Source organism: Diuraphis noxia, unplaced genomic scaffold (assembly GCF_037042655.1).
Source record: "Diuraphis noxia isolate RWA-SAM2 unplaced genomic scaffold, SU_Dnox_SAM2 contig0005, whole genome shotgun sequence".
Taxonomy (NCBI): Eukaryota; Metazoa; Arthropoda; class Insecta; order Hemiptera; family Aphididae; genus Diuraphis; species Diuraphis noxia.
In genome coordinates this window covers 19,462,941-19,489,255 of record NW_028301715.1, presented here as the reverse complement: position 1 = coordinate 19,489,255, position 26,315 = coordinate 19,462,941, and the positions used below count along the sequence as shown (strand labels likewise).

The window sequence follows — 26,315 nt, the reverse complement described above, 5'->3', positions numbered from 1 at the left end:
GGTTTGGGGACTATAAACTATAGTTTTTCTGCATAACACTCCTCGATTAGGTGGTGTTAAACAATTACAAGAATCTGAAAATAATATGATCCTACATTATATTATATAGGCGCGTTTAAAAGTTGTATACATCTGAATTCGAATAAATTCATTATTATTATAGATGAAAATTGGAGGTCGGGGTGAGCGTGCTTGGCGAATCACCATGCACAGTGAAAGTTACTATTCATTACAGGAAGGTTCAGTATAATATATATCACTTATATATTATAACTCTGAGCATAATATTTTATGCCTTAATAAATTAAACTTTGTCCTATACCATTTCGTACCAAATACATACCTGCACACACCGCGTGCATATTTCAACACTTTCTACGGTGGTTGTAGTGTCTGTTTGTGTGTTCGTGTAATATTAAACGGTTTACAAAGTTCAGTTATTGGAGTTAAATGAGCCGCTGCTGCAGGTTCGTTGTACTTATGTTTAAAAGCTATAATGATATTATGATAGATCGTTTTAAGTGGATAACAATTTTCAAGAGTGAGTTAAAATCGCGCCCGCGCTCACACATTAATTTGTCTGAGGTATTTATGACTTTTTTTTTTTGTCTTGTTTTTCGCTGAACGAGTAATAAGTAGAAATAATTTCACAAAATAAAACCGATGAATCGAGCAGTGCTCGATCGAAAATCTAGCATAACATGCGCCTTATAGAACAACACAAAATAATAAGGTTTTTGCGTCACATTGTAAAACTAATAATCGTTCTCGTTCAACTTAAAAAATAAGAACCACTGAGAAGTTATGATTTAGGTTAATGAGGAGTGAGGATGGCGTGCGGACAAGTCATAAGCGTTATATTACTAAACATTTTTTCTTAAATTTCGGTGTCACGAAATTGAAACAAGAGGACATAAAACGAATACTTTTCACCATTTTGGGAGTCCACAATACAATATGTTCAACCATGTCGTCTGCTCATAATATTATACGCCTACGATCGCGTGGACAGAAGAAATTTTTCGTCGTGATAATAATATATTATCCAAGTGAAGTTCACCTCCGTGGTATTTCAAAAATATGGTCATTCAAAAACTGAAAAATTAATTTTTGTTTTCCACCAGTAAGTATAAAAATAATTTTAAAGATATTTTTATTTTACGGTATGTTCCGTTCGTTATGTTTTTTGAATACATTTCTAACATTGAACGAAAAAAAAGTTAGTATACTCAAAAGTGAATAAAATGTATGTTGCGTCACGAAAAACTTTTAAGAACAAATCCCAAACCAGATCGATATAATATTATTATAATATAATGTCATCTGTTGGACTATATTATATTGTTGTTTATCGCAACACTTTTGTTTTGCGTTCAGATTCAATAAGAGAAAAGATTTTATAATAAAACATTCTAAGCACATATCAGACAATAAAACAGATATTATATGCGTCACGTGAAGAACAATAATAATATTTATCATTTTGATACTTTGGTATATGTAAAGACGTGAAACCATACACCGACGGTTCCTAAACATTTTTTCTGGCGGTGATATTTTATTGGACCAAATATAGCCACCGTGTCATTCTGCGAAAACCACGAAAGACTGCAGGACAAAAAGTTTACTCATTAATAACGAATTTTTGAGGAGAAAAATGCAATACCTTAATACCATGTACAATAGATATAATTAAGTTTGAGTGGAAACACATTCATTATAGTGGCAATGGCCATAGCCGCCAAGGCTATATTTGATGGCTGAAAATCTGTAGCTAGTGTTTAAATCAAATAATAAAATTTAAAAAATCTTCAAGTTTTCTACAATAGTAGTGCACATCATTTCACGATAAAAATAATAATCACTCTTTGTGACTTTTTCTTGCAAAATAATAATAATCGTTACCAGCCGTCGAAACGGCTAAGACATATCTATATGAGATTTTCTCAACGTTTACGCATTTGTATGACGTTTGTAACATTTTTTTTCCTTCTAACTTTATTCAGTGGAAGTAGACATCTTACGTCCGGAAAGTCTTATAATAATATGTGTGAATATATATCGTGTGCGTTTGTGTGTGTGGGGGGGATTGTTGTTTATTACCGTTAATATGCGTATCCAGTATCCACCCACACGCAAATTACACACTCACACATACACACTCAAAACCACATTATATATATTATATATTGTATATTGTATGTTCAGGTGTGTTCCCATAGGGTATGTTACATATACGCCGTATACTCTCAAGATCTTTTTTCAATATTATGGGTATACTGCGTATGCTATCAATCATAATCGATATTATACCATTATTATACAATATTTGTAAAGATTGACGAAATATACGTAATATTATAGGAATGTATAAACAATTTGGTTAAACATTTTTTCCATATTATTGGCACGCTCTTTACTGGCTTTACTTCTATAGACCATAAGAAAACTATTTTTATTGTATTAAATGTTTATATTTGATGATAATATAGTATACTCTCGAAAAATTAATGGGAACACTTCTATGTATGTTATAGGAATTTATTTACAGTTGACGGACACAAAACATAATAATAATAATATTATACCTACCTATTTACCCATATTATTAGAGAGTGTATCTCTGTGCGGGCGCCGTCGGAAAGTATATTATATATATGTATGTTTGTGTGCGGAGGTACGCGGCGGCGCGGCGCGTCAACACGAGCTTTCCGGTTTTGCCGGGAAGGGACCGGCTCTGTTCCGGCCCGGAAGTCAGTGTTCGCGTATCGCTCTCGCCAGTGTGTATCGTCTCGTTGCCGTGTGCGCCGCGAGCGCGTGTGTGTTTTGTTTGTCGTCGCCGAGTGTGCATAATATTTTATATTATCATTATATTTTATACGTATTTAACCCGACGAGACTTTGTGTGATATCATTATTATTTCATCAGTTGATATTATAAATTTGTCTCAGTCGCGTCTCGATTTTCCGATGGTTCGCCCGTGCTGATTTTCTTCGTCGTGAGTAACGCGTGTTTCGATTTTTGTTTCCCGTCCGCAATTTTTACGGCTCCCCCCCCTATGACGTGATCCCCCAGTGGCTCACAGTCTTAACCATAAACGATTAGACGCGATAACATTATCACACTCGTCAAACTCGTCACCGACAGCCGTGTAGTATCTAGGTCGATAACATAGTAATATAATATTTTAAATAAAGCGCACTATATATATATATATATACCGTCACGGCCATTAATATTATATTAGGTATATAATAATTGGTCTTTTGAGTGTGAGACGTAAGTATACCTACTCCTATAAGTATATAGATAGATAAACACCAATATATTGTGACGATGGGGGTTTTTTTTTTCCTAAACATCTAAACTTTGTCCGTGTTAGCGTGTATACCTATAATAATATATGTTACGATGAGTCCTCTGCCACACAACCCACCACCAACAATTGTCGATATATCTCAGTTTTGAGTCGAACAAATTTGGTTTTCGAAAACACGTTACCGAGCTCCATCACTGTGTATATCGATATAGCATATAATCAGGGGTGGATAGGTAGTATTTTTGTTACAGGGAAATTTTTTAAGGGGGCCCAAACTGAAAAAAATTTGCTCGCTTCGCTCGCAATACGCATATTTTATACTAGTTTTAAATGACCACTTTATTTACAAAATATAAAATGTTCTTATAAAAAATATTCAAAACATATAAAAATTACTATAGTTAATCATTTACAATTTTATTATATTATATTATTTTCAATACAATGTGACATAATATATATCAATATACCTATATATAAACGATAAACAAAAATTGTTATTTTCTTCCATTTGGGGTCAATGAATCGTCGTCGTCGTCAACCTAACCGATGAGGGTGCTTGGGTAATATTATTAAAATAAAATAATATACCTACGTAGTTTTACCCGCGAAATCCGACCACACGATACACGATTATACACTATAAACAGGGTTGGGCCGTATCAAAGATACAATATTGTATCTTGTATCATAATACATTTTACACCAATATCTTGTAACTTTTTTTTCCAAAGATACTTTTATTGTAAAAACGTGTGTTCTTAATAGTACCAAGACATTTTGATTTTCGATATTTATAATTTCGTAGTGGATTGTATTTTCACGAAAAATTGTCCAGGTGCAATCGAGTTGAAATTAACGATAATGAAAAAATTACTACACAATTTTATAACCTGTAAAGCAGTAAGACAATTTGAAAAACATAAAATTAATTTGAGGTGCCCGTATGTCCGTAGTCCGTATATGGTATACGTATTTACAGTTATACAGATAAGCACTTAACTAAAATGCATGGTTAAAGATATTATACCTAAGCACCTATATCTTTAATCATGCTGAAATGTTCGTTCTCATAAAATATGAATCCACTACCTAGATATGAGTGTAACCATGTAGGTATGACTTTACAAGTATTTATGCATTGACAGTATAGTGAATTATGTATAGACTTTTTAAGTTTAATATAGTAAATAAAATTCGATTGGAAATATAAAAGTACCTATCATGTATCTAAGTATCTTTGATACATGTATATTGTATCTTGTATCTTTCTACATTCACGATGTATCGTGATACTTTTTTTGAGTATCTTGCCCAACCCTGACTATAATTAATATAGTGACCATTCAGATGAGGGCCTGAACGTATACTCTGCAGGTCATCGATTCGAATTCTGATTTTTAGAATTTTCGAGAATTCTCCGAGTCCATAATATTTTCAAATATCTTTATAATATGCCATGTATACTATGTAAATGTTCTGCGTCGATGTGCATCTGAAAATATCTTCTTTACATAAGCGTACTTGGAAATTTCGTACTCCAGGATTTAAATAAATGCATGATTAAAGGATAAAACGGTGAGGGTGAGCATGCGCTTTGCGGATCCCTTTTTTATTTCGCCACTGCAGCTGAATAAAATCCGCAAATCGTCATCCGTGGTGTTAAAGTAATTAGACCGTGCATGACACGTGCAAAGGTTGGGAATTGGTTTCGACGATGATTTCATTTATTCGGTTTCAATAAAATATCTCCCATGACAATATCGGTATGAATATATTATGTGACTAACATTTTTATACGTAATTTATGCGTTTCTGGGATGTCCAACGTATTCAATGGTTCACCGTGCTCTGTTGTTTATAATAATATAGAACGCGTATTTTATATAACTTTTACCGTCGAAAAGCTAAACGACTTTTAAATTTTACTAACGAATGAAATAAAAAGTTCAAATAAACTTGAAACTAAGTTATTGGTTGTTGTGTGTATTTTAAATTTTAATACAACACTGTAATATTATTGTTACTTTTAAAATCAGTCAATTGACGGTTTAAGTTAACAGTGCTAACACAGACCTTTACGAGGTGTATAAACAATTATTTTTTAAACATTATTATAATATGTGATATGTTATTATTATTTCTTTTTTTTTTTTTAATAAAATTAAATGGTCTCTGATGGTACAAAATCTGACTGCTAAAATGATATAATCAATAATTTATTTGTACGATATAAACGATTCTATAAATTATAAACAAAATTCAAATAATATTTTCGTTTCATAATGAATAAATACGACTTAATTATAAATGTTTTAAATTATTAATACAGGGTGTTACATATTTGTGTGCTATATATATGTATATAGCACATTGTTCTAAAATATTATGTAAAGATAAAATGATACTATTTTTATGTAGGTACCTACAACGATATCAAATATAGTATATAGTTAAAAAAAACTCCTATTTTCATATTTATTTTAATATTTGTTTTGAGTTTTTATTACATATTTTAGTAACAATATTTTATTTTTATTTTTTTTTTTATTGGTCTTGAAATTTACAAAGAATTTCCACTTCGACAACTATGGGCCATTAGCGTTGGATTAATTTATATAATTAGAAAGGAAGAAAAAAAAATTTGTTAATTTTAATATACAAAATAAATATGTAAATTTTTGGACATTTTGTGTCTAACTATATTTTATTGGTTTACATAATAATAATATGCCAGCTAAAAAAACTTTCTGTAACGTTATTTTATTGTCAAGCAATTTAAATAAAAAATGTTAATATTTATTATTAGAGATTATTACTATACTTTTGTATGGTTACCTAATAATTGCTTTAAGTTATTGAATACAAATACATTTTAAGTTTATAATTTAAATTGCAATTGTTTTCATCGGTATTCAATGGTTTTTAGAGAACTAAAATGGATGTTCTTTTTATTCAATAAAACAGCATATTTTTTTATCAATTATTTCCAATAATTATGATGTTTACAGGAGAACGATGTGAACTAATAGTTATGTTGTGTTAGACAACACACCGTGCTACAATTTAACTGTTGCTGACTATGTGCTTGCATAGTATCTATGGCACTTGCATGAACTAAATTTTGCAGTCAGCGTAATATTATGAAATGTCTATTCAAAAAAATTTAATTATTACGTGAACAATTTTATTCATTACGACAGTTAACATTTATTAAACATTTATATGAACTCTGTCAATTCGTCAGTTTTTAAATCATTATCTTTGTATTCTATATTTCTATGTATATTAACATATTCAATATATTCTATATGGTATCAGATAATAACCATGACGTAATGCTTTTTTTTTGTGGGGGGGTCTATCCCCTCATCACCAGAAACATACAAGTAAAGCTTGTTTGAGATCTAAATAAAAAGACAATAACAATGGAAAAAATAAAAAAATTTAAATGATCGCATAATATGTAATGTAAAATATGGTTCACAATTTTTATAAATAATATTTTGAATTATACATTTTTATCCAAACAAAAGTTGGTACAAGGTATAATGTATACGAGAAGTTACGATTGATTTTTGACAGAATATATTTTCCAATTTTCCCCAATGTGGAAAGGAAACGATTTAAAAAGAACGATTCAACATAAATATTATTATAGCCTATAATCGTGCAGTTAACTTGAACGTACAAATATTGGATTTGAAATACATCTATAAAATGTTTATGTACGGATAGAAATATTAAGATCATTTAAGATGTGAAAATATATCATCCTCCAAAAATAAGCATTTTCAAATGCGATGGTGCAGATATAAATTTAAGTTGTAAATTGTATAATAAATATATCTCGAGAAAAGAGAAAAAGAGCTTATTTGAAATCACCTTATATCCTATGAGCAACAAAGTATTTTAGTTTATTTTGCTGCCATTTTTGTATTGTAAGTAAATTGATCAAGTACGTAATAAAATATTTCGTTTAAACTTATAAGAGATATTATTATTAAAGTCTATCGACTGTGTCAATTAAAGATAATTGGTGTTTGATTTTAATCACTGCATTTTTTTTCTCCCCCGTCACATTTGTAGGATTATAATATTATTTTGAGCTATTTTTTTTTTGTAATGTCTCACATGAATTTAATCTTTTAAAATTCGTTTTTAATGAGTTTTGATTTCATATATATTATTTTGTATCCAAAACTATATGATTATAGTTATTGCATGTTTGTTTAGTCTTAAAGCTCAATGACATTATCACGTGATTATCATTTTAGGTAAGTACTGTTATTAACAAATCAAATAGACTTATTCATTGTTTTAGATTCTGAACGAGGTGATGAATGTATTGATTTTACAATGATGTGTGTGTTTTTTTTTGTGTGTCTGTGTACAGCATAACTAGTCGAAATAATGCTTCAATTTCAAACTTTGGGAGTGGTTTCCGACGAAAAATTGAATATCCTTGGTGCATTATAAAGGTCAAAAGTATACATTTTCCAACAGTTTTCAAAAAAATCGAGAAAAACAAAAAAAAAAGACAGAAAAACGGGAATTTTTACGCAAAACCAGTATTCGACCAAATCGATTTTTTATATGGTTGTAATTCAAAAACTAATCACTGTAAATACTTGAAATTTTCACCAAATGTTTATGTTAGTGTTATCTATAAACAATTTAATTTTCAAAAATTTTGAATTTTTTTGAGTTATTTATAAACAACTGAAATTTTCGATTTTTATGAGAATTTTTTTTTGAAGGGTCGGTAAAAAAATGTTGGACGACCAAAAAAACTTGAAAATTTAATATAAGGTTCCTTATGAGTTGTTCTTATTGTAGCTAAAAAAATTAAAAATCGTTAGACACAATTTTTTTTATAAGCATTTATAGTTCAAATTTTTACGAAATCTGTCGAAAACGCGAAAATTTGCAAGTTATTTTGAAGTTGAAAAATCATAAACATTTTTTATGTTTATAACTAAGGATTAGAAATACAACACTAAGTTTTCCTTCAAGTAGCTATAATGAAAACTCGAAGCATCATTATAGGAAAAATTTTAAGTGCGTTTGAATTTTAAATTTTTACGAAAATAGCGTAACGATAACGATTTATCCTGAAACGATTTTAAATATTTATTATTATTCAAAAAGTATAAGTCGTAGATACTTGAACATTTTACCAGTTATTTAAATTGGAATTTTCTTTACATGATATAATTTTCAAAATATTTCGATTTTTTTTGAGGTATTTATAGACAACTGAAATGTTCAAATTTTCTGAAAAATTTTTTGGCCCTATCAAAATACTTGAAAGTTTAATACAAAGTTTTTCATAAGTTATCCTTATAGTGACTAAAAAATTATAAGAATACATAGGCAAAATTTTTTTTTATTAGCATTTGAATTTCAAATATTGACAAAAATTCGTCAAAACCATGAATTTTTTTTTGTGTGTCTGTCATCACGTTTTGGAGCAGTATAAGTGCTTCGATTTTTGACTTCCATGTCTTATTCGATCAGAAAATGAATCTAGTTGGTACTTTGGGGGGTCAAAAGTAAAAAATTCTTAATATTTTTTTAAATAATCGGGATAAACAAACTAAAATTTAAGGGAAAAATAGGAAATTTTACGTTCAATCAGTTTTCGACAAAATCGATTTTAATTTTTGATGTAACTTTAAAACAGATAACCATTGATACATGAAATTTTCACCGAATGTTTATATAAGTATATTTTTATCCACCACAAAATTAAAAAAAAATTGTTGACTCAAGTTATTCTATTCATCGGTACTTATATGCAATTTTCAATCATTATTAGTTTTTTTTTAAATTAATATCGATAAAAATTAATTTTGTTGGGTAGAAAACATTTAATACAAGACTCTTAACATATTGTTATAATAGCAGTTAAAAAATAAAATAAATTCATTGTCACAATTTTTTTTTATAAGCATTAAAATTTTGAATTTTGACAAAATACGTAAAAATCACAAAAATTCGCTAATCTAAGATTTGAAAATTTAATACAAGATTCCTTACAAATTTGTCAATCTTTATCACAAAAAAAAATGTCCACAGGAAATTCAAATTAAATTTTTATTAGCATTTGAATTTTAAATATTGACAAAAATTCGCCAAAACCATGAATATTTGCAAATTATTTTGTAGTTCAAAATTCATAATGTTGCTTGTATTTATATCTAAGGTTATAAAATTCAACACTAAGTTTTCCATAATTTTGCTTCAAATAGCTATCGAGAAAATTTGAAGCGTCATTATAGGAAAAATATTTTGAGCGTTTGAGTTTTAAATTTTTATGAAATCGCGTAATGATAACGATTTATCCTCAAACCAGGAATATGTATATCTATGATAATATAAGGTACTATGAATTATGATAACTACATGCAATGTTTTTGGAAAAATTGATTAACCATGCCTTATGCAAAATGCGTCTTAATTGAAAAATAAAATATTTGTTTCAAAATAGAATATAATATGTCATATGAAAATATTTAAATATAATATATCCTAGACTGACAAATCATCTCCGTTCAGAATCGTTTTTCGTATACAATGATACCTATCATTGCATTCAAATCTAACCTACCCTAGTCAGAGGTCCACCCCACCACCTAATGTACAGCAGAATACCCACTTTACTGATTTTATTGCAAAATATTGAATCGTAAAACTTACCGGAGCTGCGTTGCATAAAAAATATTAAAAAGTATTTGACCCTCTTCGATCGTTTATAAAACGTAATAAATTACTTTATACAAACATGGATATGTCTAACAACATACAAAATGACTTTCATCTTTATGGATTTTATATTAAATATTTATTGCTAAATGTTAAAAGAAATCCGAAAATGATGAAGTTTTTGTCATCAATTTCCAAATGTATGCACATAATATTGGCGTTTGATAGAATAACACATTTTTTTTTTCATATAATATAGTCAGCTATACAGGGGGTTCATTTAAATATCCAATCATACATGACAAACAAAAAATTTAATAACATTTGTTTTTGAACCGACGGTGGTTCACTGATATATTATGTCTATTGAAATAATATATATTCTTCGTCGACCCCCCCCCCCCCACAAATACACAAAAACATGACCGACTATACACGAAACACAAACTTTCAAGATATAAATATTTTTTTTTCTACAACGCTGCGACCCACGCCACTATATGATCCGCGAACAAACGGGTAGGTACAGGTACAACACAGCCGTCAGTTTATCAATGTACCTGACACGCTTATATATGAGTGTGGGTAACTTACCCTTTGACCTGACTTTGGTAGTTATTATTCACGCATTGATAAATCACATGAACGCGCCTCGTCTGTAGTTGCCTTTGCCGATAAGTGCCGATCGTCACCGATCCGACGCGTCGGTATAGGTATATTCCAGCTCGATATTTTATTTCATTTTTCCCAGAGTGAGCACTTTTTAACGGTATCTCATATATTATAATGATATGACGTGGTATGTAAATTTCGTAATATCACATGATATTAGCGTAAAATACCATCTCCGTTTAAGGGGCCACCTCCTTACGATTATAATATTGTATTTAAGGGGAAACATTTAGATAACTTCTAATATCGTCTTAGTCACCCAGGATCTATGAATTAGTTGTAAATGATTATTGGTATGAGTGAAATACTGAAATGCTGGCACCACTCTCGTACTCGCTTGATCATGACGATCACTCGGTAACAATATAAAATTCACTTGTACGAGTTTTACGACCTACCTATTTATTGTTTTGATGACATTAAAGCCAGTTAACGTTAAAGTAGACTGTGAAGTAAACATCAAGGCGCCTTAAATCAGAGTACCTTTTTTTTTCAGTTTAAAAACCAGGAACGGATGGGAATTGTTTATCACAATATTGCCACCGTTCCTGTATCGTGTACTCACCAACATGGTAAATTGTACAAAGGCGAGAGCATCTAATTACCTAGCTAACCTAAATCAGAGTACCTAGCCAGACAGGTGTAGATGATTCAATATTGTCCCATTCAACAGTCGACATCAGCCCTTCAACTAACCAACCACCCATGTGCGTCTCCCTGTTTGGCAAAGTAACCAAGTAACCGATAGATTAAACCGAGTTTATTAGTTACCTGGTCACAAAATCGTGTGGCGTACGAGGAGTTGAGACAAACAAAAACTCTCAAGCCGTCTCGAGTCACTAAGAGTACAGGGACAACACCTACTCCAGTATAGAGTGGTATAAGAGCAAATAATAATAATACTTTAACTGACATACCCACTTATAACATAACAATAAATATTGATGAGTGGTTCAAACTACACTGGACCACGTCGTGTTTTTATGATCATCGCTAAAAAAGTAAAAACTATATGTTTAGTATATGATGTGACTTTTATGTATAAAATCTTGAATGGTGTTATCGATCGTCCTGAATTGTTATAAAATTGGCCTTAGAGTACCCTCTTTTAGTCTTCTAACTCCAAAATTAATTCCAACTTTTGGTATACTTCATACTAAAAATAACCACTTAGTCTCATATAGTCCGGTGCATTCCTTATACGTAATACCAGTACCTACTGTGTAATAAAATTCATAATTTTGATTTTTTTTTCAATTCCTATTCTTAATTAAAATTTTGTATTTTTAATTTAAATATTTGTTGTATCTACTCGATTTTTAAAATGTTAATTTAACTATAATGTTGTCTATTTTTTATTTACTCTTACTCTCTGCGGTGTTATAAATTTATTTCTTTAATATCTATTATTACTATTATATTCGTATTTTTATTATCACGTGCGTTTGTGTAGTACCATGTTTGTACAAACATTTAATACTAATGACATCAAAATTTGTATCGATATTTTTATATGAATAATAATATTATACTTGAATTTTTTATTCATAATTATTTTTCTGTGAAGCTGCAATCAATATAAATCTGACCACTCAATTAAAAGTTGAAAATATTCAAATGAGTGGTAACGTCTGGTCACTGGAATATCATGTGTAATAAAAAAACGATATATCATAATTTGGTACGTGGTTCTGCCAATAATGTTTATTTTTTTTAATATGCATCATAGATCGATGGTGGAACACGTGTTTCGAATAGTCGAGACTTTTTAAATGCAACGAAATCACTCGTGCAGGTCACAATAAAATCAACAGTGTCCCTATAGAGTCTAGGTACACTGAAGAAGTTTGAAACGTTATACAGGGAGATTCATTCATCATGAACCCTGGGGGTATAATTTAGGTAGTTTAAAGAAATTTTAAATATTATATGTCATAGGTACTACTATTTTACAATTGTTTTATAATATTATGGTAGTATTAAATTTATGTCCATCTGCCATTTTCATATATTCTGATCAACAATGTTTGCAAAATTTGATTTTAAAATAACTACGTATAGGTACTTACGTTCACAGAAATTGACAAAACTAGATTGGAGTGGACGACAACGGTTGTTACGTATGATCTCGATTATTTCGATGTGCAGTGAAATCGCTCTTATATAGCTCACAGCAATAACAATATAAAATATCAACTTCAGTGTATACAATACACTGAAAATTTACGAAATGGTATATTATATCAATATCAGTGATAGGTAGGTACATCCTTATAAGTATATGCGTTCAAAGGTTCGAACATCTATACATGCATTTGCATCATGTCATAGTATTTGTACACATAGTAGCTAGTATGTGGTGTGCATGTGTGTGCGTGTGTGTGCGTGTGTGTGCACTAAGAAACGCGATAACTGCATTAGTGTTTCGATATGGTTCGAGAAAAATATAAAATAATGTTTGCGAGCGGCTGTGATTTACGAGTCGTAAACGGTGTGTCTATTATTCCGTCACGGCAATTATATTGGACGATATAATTATTGTTACTATTATTATTATTATTATTATTATTATTAAATTTATTATTATTACCATCATCTTCATCGTCGTCGTTGTTGTTGTTATTCGTAATGTTGTATTTTGATATTGCTTATTATTAATATATTTTTATCGGTGTTGGGCAATGATTTTCGATTCGGAACAACGATGGCTGACAAACCAAAAGTTTTACGTTCAGTTTTTTCTCACTACCACCTGTACGAGATAATTCAGAGTAAATATATCAGTGTCATTTTGTTGAATGTTTACAAGTCTAAAAGCAACACTCTCTATTGTTTTTCTAATATTGAAGTTTGTATATTATAGAGAAATTTTTTCAGTGTAAAATGTATTACATATCAACATAACAAATATAGGAAATATTATTATTTACATTTCAAAAAATATTTTTCAATATTTTACGCAAGCATACACATGAGTATTACAAGTTTTCCAATTTTGTCAAAAACGAATCAAACCATTTCGGAATTTGTACGATAAAAATATTTTATGTGAGACATAAAATGTTTTATGATCCAAAAACTTACCAACTTACATAATAAATGTCCAGAATTTTTCGAGAAGAATTATCATTTGATAATGCATACCTAACTTTAGTAATGGAAATAACTGTGGGAAATAATTTAAAAAAGTTCACTTATCACAATCTATCTATTCAATTCTAATTACCTACGAAAAACAAATACTAAAAAAAAATGTCCTGCATCACTGTAACTATTTTGCGCTATGTTTTATAAAAAAAGAGTTTTTAAAATATGTCTTAAAAATTGAAAAATATTCAACAATTCTTCTGTAAAATCGATAGTAGTTTGTGACACATCAGCGGAATATTGATGACATCATAATAATATTACGTCGAATAGCACACAGAAAATAGTTAGCTGTTCATATTACCTGTAATATAATAACATGTTTACTTCTGTTGTTGAGACCGAAATTTTACTGTCAGCATCGATGTGACTTCAGCTGCAAGTAGAAAACCAATACGCGTTTATACGCCTCGTTAAAATGAACTTTTTTCGACATTATTTTTTTTTGTTGCTTTATATCCAGCTCTAACTCGACCACACTTTTTCAACTGTTAAAGGAAAATACGCATAATTGTCAGGAAAATCACAGAGTTGCGTACTTGCGTAATAAGTAATAACAATATACTATGTTTGACTGAAAATCGTCGGTTTGAAAACGACGTTTTATAAATAAATTTTTTCATCCGATCATACTTGTTTGTGCAGAAAATGTATGTGCACAAACAAGTATGATCGGATTCAAAAGTCTAACTAAGTCTAACCCACTGGTCTTGCACGTTAAAACTCCACCACTGTCTATCTCGTGGATAAAATTATAATAACCGAGCCGTTATAATTGATTTATCGTGCAGGTGTAGTAACCTGCAGTTACCACAACTGCAGCAAATGATTTATTGCTCACAGCGACGGTGTTCCCATTTTTTTTTTTTTTTTTTTTTGTAATTTTCATTAATTTCACATTATAAGTTTTCCAAGTGTTACGCCAACGTGGTTCTTTGGTTGCGAAACGCAATATATTTTTTATTCTCTCCGCAGGGGCACGCGATGATAGTATTTTTGTTAGGTAGTAGGACTTCGTGCTGCAGGTATAAGGATGATGAGCGGGGTTGGTAAATTGAGTTCCAAATGACCCTAACTCGGTAAATTGAGTCCCGGGGAAAAATATGTAGTAGGTAAGTTGAGTCCCAGAAAAAATAAGGTAGTAGGTAATTTGAGTCCCAGGGAAAAACGATTTATATGCATTTAAAATTTAAAAATGTGCACTATAAAATTTTTATTTATGATTTGTGGGACATTCATTGACTGCATGTATATGATTTTGAAAATAGCAACATTTTATGTTGCACATATTTAAATTTTAAATGCATATAAATCGTTTTTCCCTGAGATTCAAATTACCTACTGCCTTATTTTTTCCGGGACTCAACTTACCTACTACCTAACCCCGGGACTTAATTTACCGCTTTCAAAATGTACCAAACTTATCTCGGACTCAATTTACCTAGCCCCATTATGAGCAATTTCCGGAAATGTCATTTGCTGAGAATTAACGCGGAAACACTGCGCGATTGATCCGTATTAGTTTCACATCATAAGGCCAAATAATATTATAATTTCAAACACTAATACTTATACAGCTAAAAAATATAAAAAAATAACACGAGTTTTCAATCGCTTTGTACTGGCATAACGGTGAAATCGATGGATGTATCATTAAAATTTTCAGCACAATAGTTCATAGACAAAAAAAAATAATATACAATAAATATATAATATTATTGGTTCAAAATGACGATTTAATCCGACAAATAATTTACCAACTGTTAATAAGAATTAAATGTATAAAATAAATCAGCATTTTTATATTTTTTTTATATTTTAAACAGTTTTCAATGCCATAAAAGGTAGGTATGACAAAGACGATTTATAACGCTAAAAGTTTTGAAATTACTATCGATTGATGATGCAATACGAATAATATGTTTCTGGTTTTTTATTGTAATCCCGATAAAGGTTTACCAAACTCTGGGGCAGAGTTTGAAAAACCAAGACGTCTAGATACCCTGGTCCGTATAGGTAATACCCATACTTACAGTATACCCAACTCGAAGCAATTAATTTCGAGTTGAAATGTATTACTGAACGGCCGTCGTCCACGGTTACTATAAATATATATGTATATAAATAACGAATAAATAAAACTAACGAAGAGCCGACGACTATACATTCATGTCATAATATGAACACATATTAATCATATTTTTTTGGCGTTCCCTTCAGTTGGTGATAAAAATGAATAATCAACAAAACATTTGTTTAACTTTTTTAGTTTTCTCACTCCTCTTAAAAAAAAGGTTAAAAAGGTTAAAAAAAAGTTGCATAAGTAGGTAATTCAAGGAGTAATACGTTTATACTGTACAGGGTGATTTTTTATGTATACTTTTATAAAACATGCATATGTATATTCAAATTCTGATTTTTGGAATTTCTAAATACACCCAATGACAATATTTTCAAATACTTGAGATTTTTTTTACCACTTAGGGGAAATATTACAACAGTTAAAACTTATGTTTTTTCAAATGGGACCCCCCTTTATTCGCTTTTAATTTGAATGCATCTAATCGAAATTTGAAACAGTAGTTTTTAAGTTGGGTTATATGTACAAGTTTACAACTATACATGCAACTATACATGTCTATGTGGTAATGGATTAAGTGGGAGCAGATGGTTTTAAAATGTTAGAATTTAGTACTTACTACCTTTGATTTATCAGCTAGTCTAAATAATTTATAAAAAATATTGAAGTATAATGACTACCACATCTAATATTACTTATACTTTATATTTTTAGAAAACTATTTTTAATGATTATTCTCCTTGATACAAACATTTAATATCCCAGAAACTACTTATAAGAATTTTTATAGACAAACATTTTTAAGAAAATCACGCACTTAATAATTCACGGTAAAAAAAGGGGGGGGGGTCTCATTTGAAAATAAAATATAAGTTTGTATCACCAAGGGGTACGACAAAAAATATAGTCTTTATCATAGGTATATAATTAAAAATTCTAAAAATCAGAATTTGAATAAATGTTATACTAAAACGAAAAATGGAGGTGTTTATTTTATGGTTGAAAAAACACCTGCATGTTTTTTACTTATATTTACTGACTTTGAACACAATTTTTGTTTTTTTTGCTGCTAAAAATATTATTTGTATATTGTATGATATATTGAGTTATTATAATAACTTTTAAAATTGTAATTATTTACGATAAAATAATATTATACCTAACTGTCTATAATAACACTAAATTATAAAAATATTGACAGTTTTTAGTATAATCTTTTGAGTTCAACAGTGCCAACGTTTCTTCGTGTTTTATAACAGAAATCATTTCTATAGATACCATCATACCGTATTACCGTTCATCGATATAATAATTTATCGTTATCGGTGCGGTATGGAATTCACTATCACCACGTAAATAAATAAATATTACGCCAAACACGGTATAATATATGTAGGCGTTAATGTCAATGTACGATTTTTAATTTCTGATGATTTTTTACTCTGAAAACGTAATCATCCGTAAACGAATTCAGCCATATACGCATTACGTCGTGGTCAACCTTTTTCGAAAGGTCGCAGAATAGTAATATTATAACACAGTCTGCTCGCCAAGCATATTAAAATATTAAATGATGTATAATACGTTGTCGTAGCGCCATGCAATAGCCGCTGAGTACAGTGTGGTTGCGGTTCTATATGGGCCTGTAGAGGACCTTCATCGAGGTCAAACCAAGACGAGGTACTTATTTTTTACGAATACCGGGTAAATAATCACGTTGATCGTAATATCATATTATTATTTCACTCAGAGATATTGCAACGTGATAAAAAAAAAAAAAAAAAAAAACCAGTTAATTTTAACTGATATAATATATTATTATAACTGTGTCAGACTGAAGTATTTCAATACATTTTTATTTGTCAGCGAGACCTGTTGTAAAACTAACCGTCAACAAATTAATATTAATCGTCTGATGATGTTAAGCCTTCCCTCAACTATTATAGCAACTGGTAATAGAGTACATAATTTTCAATTCATCTTGATATTTTTCGATCTTAACATTAAACGATGTTTGTTTTCTGACAATTTCGCTCTTAAATGTATGAGTTAAAATAATAGTGAGATAGTCTCAGAAAATATTTTTATCACAAACCGTATAAAAATAATAATGTTAAGAATCTTTTACAGTAAAGTTTCATTTAAAAAAAAAAATATATATATATATATATATATATATATATATATATGATAGAAATAACAAATAATACTGCCTTGAAAACATTTAAACCTTATTTTAACACTATTATAGCATTCATTTACATTCTAATAATTTTTAAAAACTATGTTGCTAACATGGAAATCTTTTATACATAATAATATTATGTACGTTGAAAGATAAAAGTAACAAACTTATTATTGAGAACAAAATTATTACGTATAGGTAATAAAAAATATTTTAAAGTTTGATAACATTATGGTTATACATATTATAAGTATACAGAGTGTTGGTTTGTAAAATTATAAATACATTGTATTTGACGCAGGTTAGATAACTAAAGACAACGATTATAAAATTTAAAAATTTAAAAAAATTAGCGGAAAAAACGCTGTTCGCAGCACATATGATATACATTTAATTATAATCTAATTGATTTAATTGCAGCTTAAATTTTAATTACAAATTTATACATCATTAAAATTATAATAATGTCAATCTCCACATAATATTTTTATGGGAGAGTTGATGACTCGGGGGAGGGGGGGGGGTAGATCATCCATAACATATTATAATATAATAATATTATTAAATTTAATATTGTAAAATAATTTTTAGTTGTAGTGACGTTCATTATAAATATATATTTTTTTTACGCGTCCAAAAAGAGGAATATATTTGGAAATACCAATATAAACATTTATTATATGAATTCAGAAGACAAAAAATGCTCTAAAAAAAAAAAACACGTGTCCATCCTAGATTAAAATTTTTAATACATTTAGGTAGGTAACATACCTACAGTAATTGAGGACTTATTTCATAATTGGTACACGTTTTCGTTCACCACACTAATTTCTATCAACTTATTCTTTGATTTCATATACATATTTAGTGATTTTAAAAAGCGTATTTAATTTTTTAAAATTTTGAAGTTATTGATTGTAAAATAATATGATACGCTTTCAATTATTGTTTAAAGTGCGTTGGTAGTACAGAAAAAAGTTTTCATAAAACTTCTATATTTACTACGAATTTATTCAAAATTAAACAAAGATGTATTTGTTTGAAATCTCTAGTACTTAGAATCAATCAACAAAAGTTAAAAATCAAAAAAATTAAATTGCGTTAAATCTATGGTTAATAATTTATTTTAATTACAGTTCAATAGTCTATGACCATGTTAGTAATCGATTTAAACATTAAAAGTCAAGTGGGTGGTTGAGAAAATTATGAGTTCAATTATTTTGAATCAAAGGATCGATCAGGAAAAAGGTCACTGGGGCATGAATAAAAACGTTGAGATAAAAAAAGATAAATCAAAGTGTGTATACATATACTGTTTAATAAAACGCACTTAATATCGTATTTTTAAGTATTGAAAAACTTGTTTCAAATGTATAATGCATAATTATATTATATTGTAATTTATTAAACGTAGTTTTAATTAAATTTGAGCCCATCAACAAGCGTGTTTTGAATCAAATATTAGTGCTTAGGTGATACCAACTTGCTGATACGTGATTCGGGTCTATTCGACTAAAAAACAACCAATAATGGTCAAATTATTTGTTCAGAAATCATATAGGTTTAGTCACTATAATAATATAATATTTTGTTACTGCGACGTATTCATTGTATTATAACTGATAACACTGTTGAACGCTAATATGGTAAACATAATAATATATCTAAAGTAGGTATAGTATAGTGTTGATGTATAATAGGTACAACCAGAGTAGTGTTGGTACCTATTCTTATCGTTACGTATTATAAGCCAAAAATAATATGTACGATGCAGGTTTTTCGTAATATTTCTCAATCTTATCGTTCTCGTCTATCGACACATTTAAATTGAAATATTCTTCAAAGTTTTAGAAACGACAATACCAAATTTTAAATTATTTGAGTATCTATCAGAGTACCTGAGTATAGCTGAGCTTATTTAGATTTTAAAACCGTATCATGACCGTTGTATTTTAAACATATCGTCTTAAGTACAGACCAAAATATTATAACATAATGAATAATAATAGAATAAATATTTTATTATTTTTTAACAGACTTTATTTGGTTGAAGAAAACCAACAGATTGCAATCATAGGAAATTTGATGCAGCCAAGCGGATCAAACGTAAGTTAATAAAATATTTTAACTAGAAATATGTAATACAATAGTCATTTAACTATCCAATTAAAAATCATTAACATCCGTTTACTATATATATATATGTAAGCATGTTTAAAGTAATTAAGTGCAATTATACGTACAACATTTTGCTTGTCATTTACATGGACACGATTTTGCTGTTAGCGTAATGTAATGCAATTTATGTTCTAAATGATTATGTTGATTCTAGAATATTTAATATGTAATGTAAAATAATATTATACAGATATTCAGTTATTTTTTAAATTTATGTCACAAATTTATATAACTATTAACAGTATTAACGCACCAAATTTATTTATTATTTTTTTTTTCGTATGGCGCTATATCCGTGAGTAGGCACGAAGGCCTAGTTCGGACGCCTATTTGGCAGAATTTCTATTGGGGCACCCGTAGGTTTCTGCCATGCCCCGGAGTGGGGGCATAGAGATTTTGCTCTCCTCGCCGAACATCTAACTCTGACCAAACATCTACCCCCAACTCGACATCCACCTCCCAGCAGACACAATATCCTCCCTCCTTCGGGCCAACATCCACACCTCCCCTTCCCACTCTCCTCGGCGACCATGCATCCAGGGATTGCGGGTTCAGAATGCCGAGTTGTAGTTTTAGGGTGAATATGATTTACTTGTGTCACTCTAGTACCGTGGTTCGTAATATAATATGAGCACCAGAAAAAGTCGAGATCAATACAAAATAAATATAGAAAGAGAGAGAGAGAGAGAGAGAGAGAGAGACCTACGGAAAATATATAATTTTGTTTTAGGCTGTTGTCTTGAACACGAGTACCTACTTTAGACGGACGACTGCGATCCATATAGGTTTTCAATAAATAATAAATATTGGTCGTTAACGTTGTTTTTCTACTTGTGAATGATATCGGTCTTCATTCTTATAGGACATGAGGTTACAGTATTCAAGTGTGATCGAAGAGGAGTAACATATCATATAGTCACTAAAGTGGTTACGTAGTATTGTGCATTTAAAGTTGTGGTATCCTATTCATCGATAACAATGAATAACAATAATTTAGAATAATTACTTTTTAATATCACAATAATAATATATTATGACAAATATTATTGTATTTATTAAAATAATATTAAAAAATAATTAATATTATATTTAAATGAAAAATTGGTGGATAGCGGGTTGAAATTTAATTTTTCTGTGTCATAAATTGCATCTATACAACCTCGTAATACAACCATAATGGTAACTATAATATAGCAGACTATTATTTTATCGCAATAGGCATACCGCGTTCATCAGGTGGGACAAAGTTGTGTAAGTAGGAAATGTCCATTTTAGAAATTTCCTTAAAAAAATATTGTACTATTAGATTATATTCACATAAATTTTGTTCTGATAGAATAGAAAATCGAATTTGGGGCTAGTAGTTTATGAGTTATAAGTATTTAAAGTTTAGATTGGCTGAGTGGAGTGGTACGGGGTTACCCCGTAAAATGTTTGTCCACTACTCCGCTTGTCTAAACTTTAAATACTTATAACTCATAAACCACTAGCCCCAAATTAGATTTCTATATATCAAAATACTTAGAAAAATATTCTGCTTTGGTATATGAAATTAAAACTCTATGTTGTTATTCAAAAAAGTAAAAAACTTAAAAAATGATAAGGATAAAAAATATTTAAAAATATAATTTTTTAATAAAGACGTTGGGTTTTTAACAACTTGACACCATGTAAAAAAATATTTTGAAAAAAGTCAATACTTTTTGAAATAATGAGTGTTTTATGATAAATCAATCACCCTGTATATTGCGAATGCTATACTAGCGCGTAAATATTAAATACAATCATTATCTTCTGCCCTTCTATAATTGTTAATTCTGTTTAAATTCAAAATAGGTTTATTGTGAATTATTTGTACAGTATATTTTTAATGTTATGAAATATTCAATGAATAATGCTCCTAATTCTTAACATACCTTGCAGAGTTAAAAGTAAGTTCTATTTAAAAAAAAAAAAAAATTGAAATTTCAGAAATGTCTCTTGTATGACCTATAATTCTGCTACTGCTCTGATTACCGTCGTAACATTCGTAACTAGAGCGATCTTGTTAGTGTGTGGTTGTAACGGTGGGGTTCGCAAACTTTATACACAGTACGAATAACCTGCAGAGATATGATTTACTAAATCTGTGTTATCACGTAACATCTGAGCTAAATATTATATCGTAAATGTATAATAGCTGTATAAAACTCAACGACGTAACTCCGTGGGGTACTTCCTACGAAAACATTTTGCCCACTACTTTATGTTTATGCATGTAAAGTGATATTCGCTTCCGCCACAGTTTACGCCGACGTGGCTGATTATCAAAACAATAACAAAATTAATATTATAATATTGTACCTTAGTTATACTATTCATAATATTATGATATAACCATAGCGCAAAACACGACGAATTTCTCGATGAAATATGTGCAAGGTTTATTGTAACCTACGAAATTCGTCACTTTATTATCTTCGGTCGTGGATTAGGCCCGCCGTTGTTTTTTTATTTTACGTGTTTTGAATCGTTTATTACCTATATATGATCAGTATTTGTCGAATTTTCAAAAACGACTGGCCTGAACCAGTTGCCATGCAGATACGTCGATATACATATAATTACGATTTTTTATTGTTGTCGTGCAACGAACACAATTTTGGCGGACTTTCAGCTTTTCAGGTCATATGCACGTTTCAATTGAACCATATCGAATAGGAAAAAATAATTAAAGGACCTATCAATCCTATGATTTAAAAACCACATTCTAAATGCGAAACTGTGGAGGTTATAAACAATATTTCAACTTTTTATACATGAATTAAAAAATAAAAATATAATTCATAAACATAGAGTTATGTTCATCAGGAATATTTATTAAAATATTTAGTTCTCATTAATAAAATAGATTTAATTAAATTATTAAAATTTCATTTTTTGATGGTCGAACAAGACAAGAATAAATAATAATTAACAGTTTTTTTAAATATTTTAAATATTAATAAATAAGTAATAACCAAGTAATTATGTGACGTTCGTTTAGAGAGAGAGAGAGAGATATCGTTATTGGACGGACAAAGTGAATTTCCACAACCAGCGTGACTATAGTAACGGTAGAACGGTAGAAGCCATACATAGGTGTTACCAAATAAACTAACTATGTAAATTAAAACAAAAAACATTCAAAAATCATAAAATGTATTTATTGGCAGTATCATCGGCAAAAAATTAAAATTCGAATTTGGGCATTAGATTATTCCATTAGTCATTACAGTTGTTGTTCCAGTAAATAATAGCTGAATAGCAAAAAAAAAAAAAAAATTGAAAATTAGCTCCATTTTTCTAGGCACCAGGCACCACTCATTTACCATTAATTTTGGCATTAGATTATAAATATACAAGGGGAAGTAGAAAGAATATATAAATTATATAATTAGAAAAGAAGAGATAAGAGAAGAATTTATAATTTAGTTAATATAGTAAATTAGTTATTTTTTTAAATTTTTAACGTTCCCTACATGTTTTGTATATATAATATATATATATTATATGTATAAATACAGGGTGATTCTTTTATCAAACAACACTCATTATTTCAAATACTTTTGACTTTTTTCAAATTTTTTTTTTCAAAATTTTAGATCCATCTTGTTCTAGAACTATATATTTTTTTCAATATTTTCACCCTTATATTTATCAGGTAAACCATTATAAACTTTTGATTTTCAAATGACAACCTATTAAAATTTCATAAACTAAAAAAATCTATTTTTTCAATGAATTTTCACGTTTAAATTTTCATTTTTCGTTAATCTGTTTACAAGATATAGCCTCCCAAAGTTGGGCGGTTTTGGGTGGTGTTTGTGTTTTATAGGTGGTATAAGGACCGGGTGGCAGTATTGTGCTAAACGTCATTTCCCACCCGTTCTTGGTTTTTTGGACGGAAAAAAAGGTGGTATTTACACACAAACACCATATAAGTGTTGTTTGATAAAAGAATCACCCTGTATATATAAAAAAAAAACAGTTATAAGACATTATAATATTCAGTCGAACACTGTACAGATTAATTAAATATCATCCTATTTACCTGTTTATGTTTATAATAAATATTAAAGCGAGTCTCTAAAATAATATATAATATGATTTATGATTTACAATGTCTGTTAATATTATGTAGGTGTTTTATAATATGGATGAAATACGTCATTCGTACTAATTACTTCCATTTGACCATAATCTATTTTACTTTGTTTATTCAAAACGTATCGCAATGGAAACGCACCTTTTAAGGCAGAAAAAAATACGCGAACAGCCATTTTTATGTAACATATTAACGTTAATACGCAGCCCGATTGAACATCTCACAAATTATTATATTGTTTAATAGTAAACGCAGTATTATAATATTATTGTATATCGACAGACGCACGAAAGATAATCTTATAAAATGGGGACTGCTAGATAGCGCAGACAACCTGTGTATATGCGGAGAAGGACAGACAATGCCGATGCAACACATCATCACATGCACAACTTGCTCCCAAACCTGCATCCCAGAAGACATCCAAAAAGGCACAAGCCAAGGAATTAACGTGGCCCGCATCTGGGCTAAAACAATATAAATCCACCAATAACGTCCAAATCCACTCAACAATATTACCATATTATTATATTAAACATTCATATTTTATTTATTATTACTTAGTGCAATACTATTTTACCTTTTATGTAATTTTTTAATGCTAATTTTATCTGTTTCGTTTATTTTATGTTATACTACTTATACTACCACTATCATTATTATTATTACCTACTGTTATATCATGCGCCTGACATGATAAAAAAAAAAAATAACAATAATATTTATCATTGAAATGATATGTACATTTTGACGTCGTTCAATCGCGATTTTATGGTTATTATTGACATTTAATGGATGTACTCGAGAACTTCATGGCCGACAAAATTCAAACGAAAAAATGTGAGTTACACGGCATTAGGTCAATAACTGAATAACGTAGTCTAACCGTCAATAATAATGTTATTGACTATCAAGCGAAGCACTAGACGGAAAGTTTTGATTGAGTAATTCTATTGCATATGTTATATACCTATAACAGTATTATGACGTACCACTAGATAGAAGGTTCAAACATGTTATAATATTATTACTCTTTAAAATCATATTATGTGAATACTCAACAGTATAATTACCATTTTCACTGTTTTTCATACTTGGATTTTAAGCGCAGCTCTTTGATGTTAATCATAAAAAAAAAAACAAAAATTAATCTTACCAACGGTTCGTATATCGAAGTTATTGTACTTACTCAGGTTATAATCGTGTACGACTTAGTTTTTATTTTTTGGTAGGGGGAGAATGTATACCTATATTTTGTATTATTTCCATACACGATACACGATCGATATGCGACCTTATATTTTATGTTAAATTTAATAACTGTACTTACACACATTGATGTATTGGACAACTCAATTTTAAGTTTTTTTCGGTTATTTTGCCGTCTACAACATTTTGTTTTTTTTTTAAACCTTCAGGGAAAATTAGATGAATGAAAAATAAATAATAACTATATTGACTTTATATTGTAAAACAAATAGAACTTATTATTATTTTAAAACGCATTTTTTAATGTTATTTCAAAATTATACGTATATTTTCAATTTAGAGCTTACCACTGCATACAAAATACACAAAATGTATAAAATTATACATTTAAAAAAAACTGAATTGAATTTACTGACTATAATATTAAGATGAATTGAACATTTTTAATGGGTAGTTGAAGTTTCAAATAACTATAACTATGTTAGAAAAAGATAATTTACTCAAATTAAATTCATAAAATGATAAATATTTCGTAGAAAATAATATATGATACATATCATATTCGATTAGATATATTATTGTGTTTTTAAAACCCGTGATAAGGTGTAAATGTAAATACAGCCACGAGAAAAAAACCTTATGACGCCATTCGTTATTTTATTATACTGAATTATTTTGCCGTAAAACACT

The 26,315-nt window shown here is 29.2% G+C and overlaps 1 long non-coding RNA gene across 2 annotated transcripts; it reads left to right on the top strand.

Moving 5' to 3' along the window:
• The first annotated feature begins 2,787 nt into the window (after nucleotides 1-2,787).
• LOC107171331 (uncharacterized) lies at nucleotides 2,788-25,911 on the top strand. Of its 2 annotated transcripts, none has more exons than XR_016192055.1 (3): nucleotides 2,788-3,280; nucleotides 20,149-20,218; nucleotides 24,699-25,911. It is a non-coding gene; the product is annotated as an uncharacterized LOC107171331 (long non-coding RNA). The 2 variants fall into 2 exon arrangements; XR_016192054.1 differs by lacking the exon at nucleotides 2,788-3,280 and adding an exon at nucleotides 19,828-20,082.
• The last annotated feature ends 404 nt before the right edge of the window (nucleotides 25,912-26,315 follow it).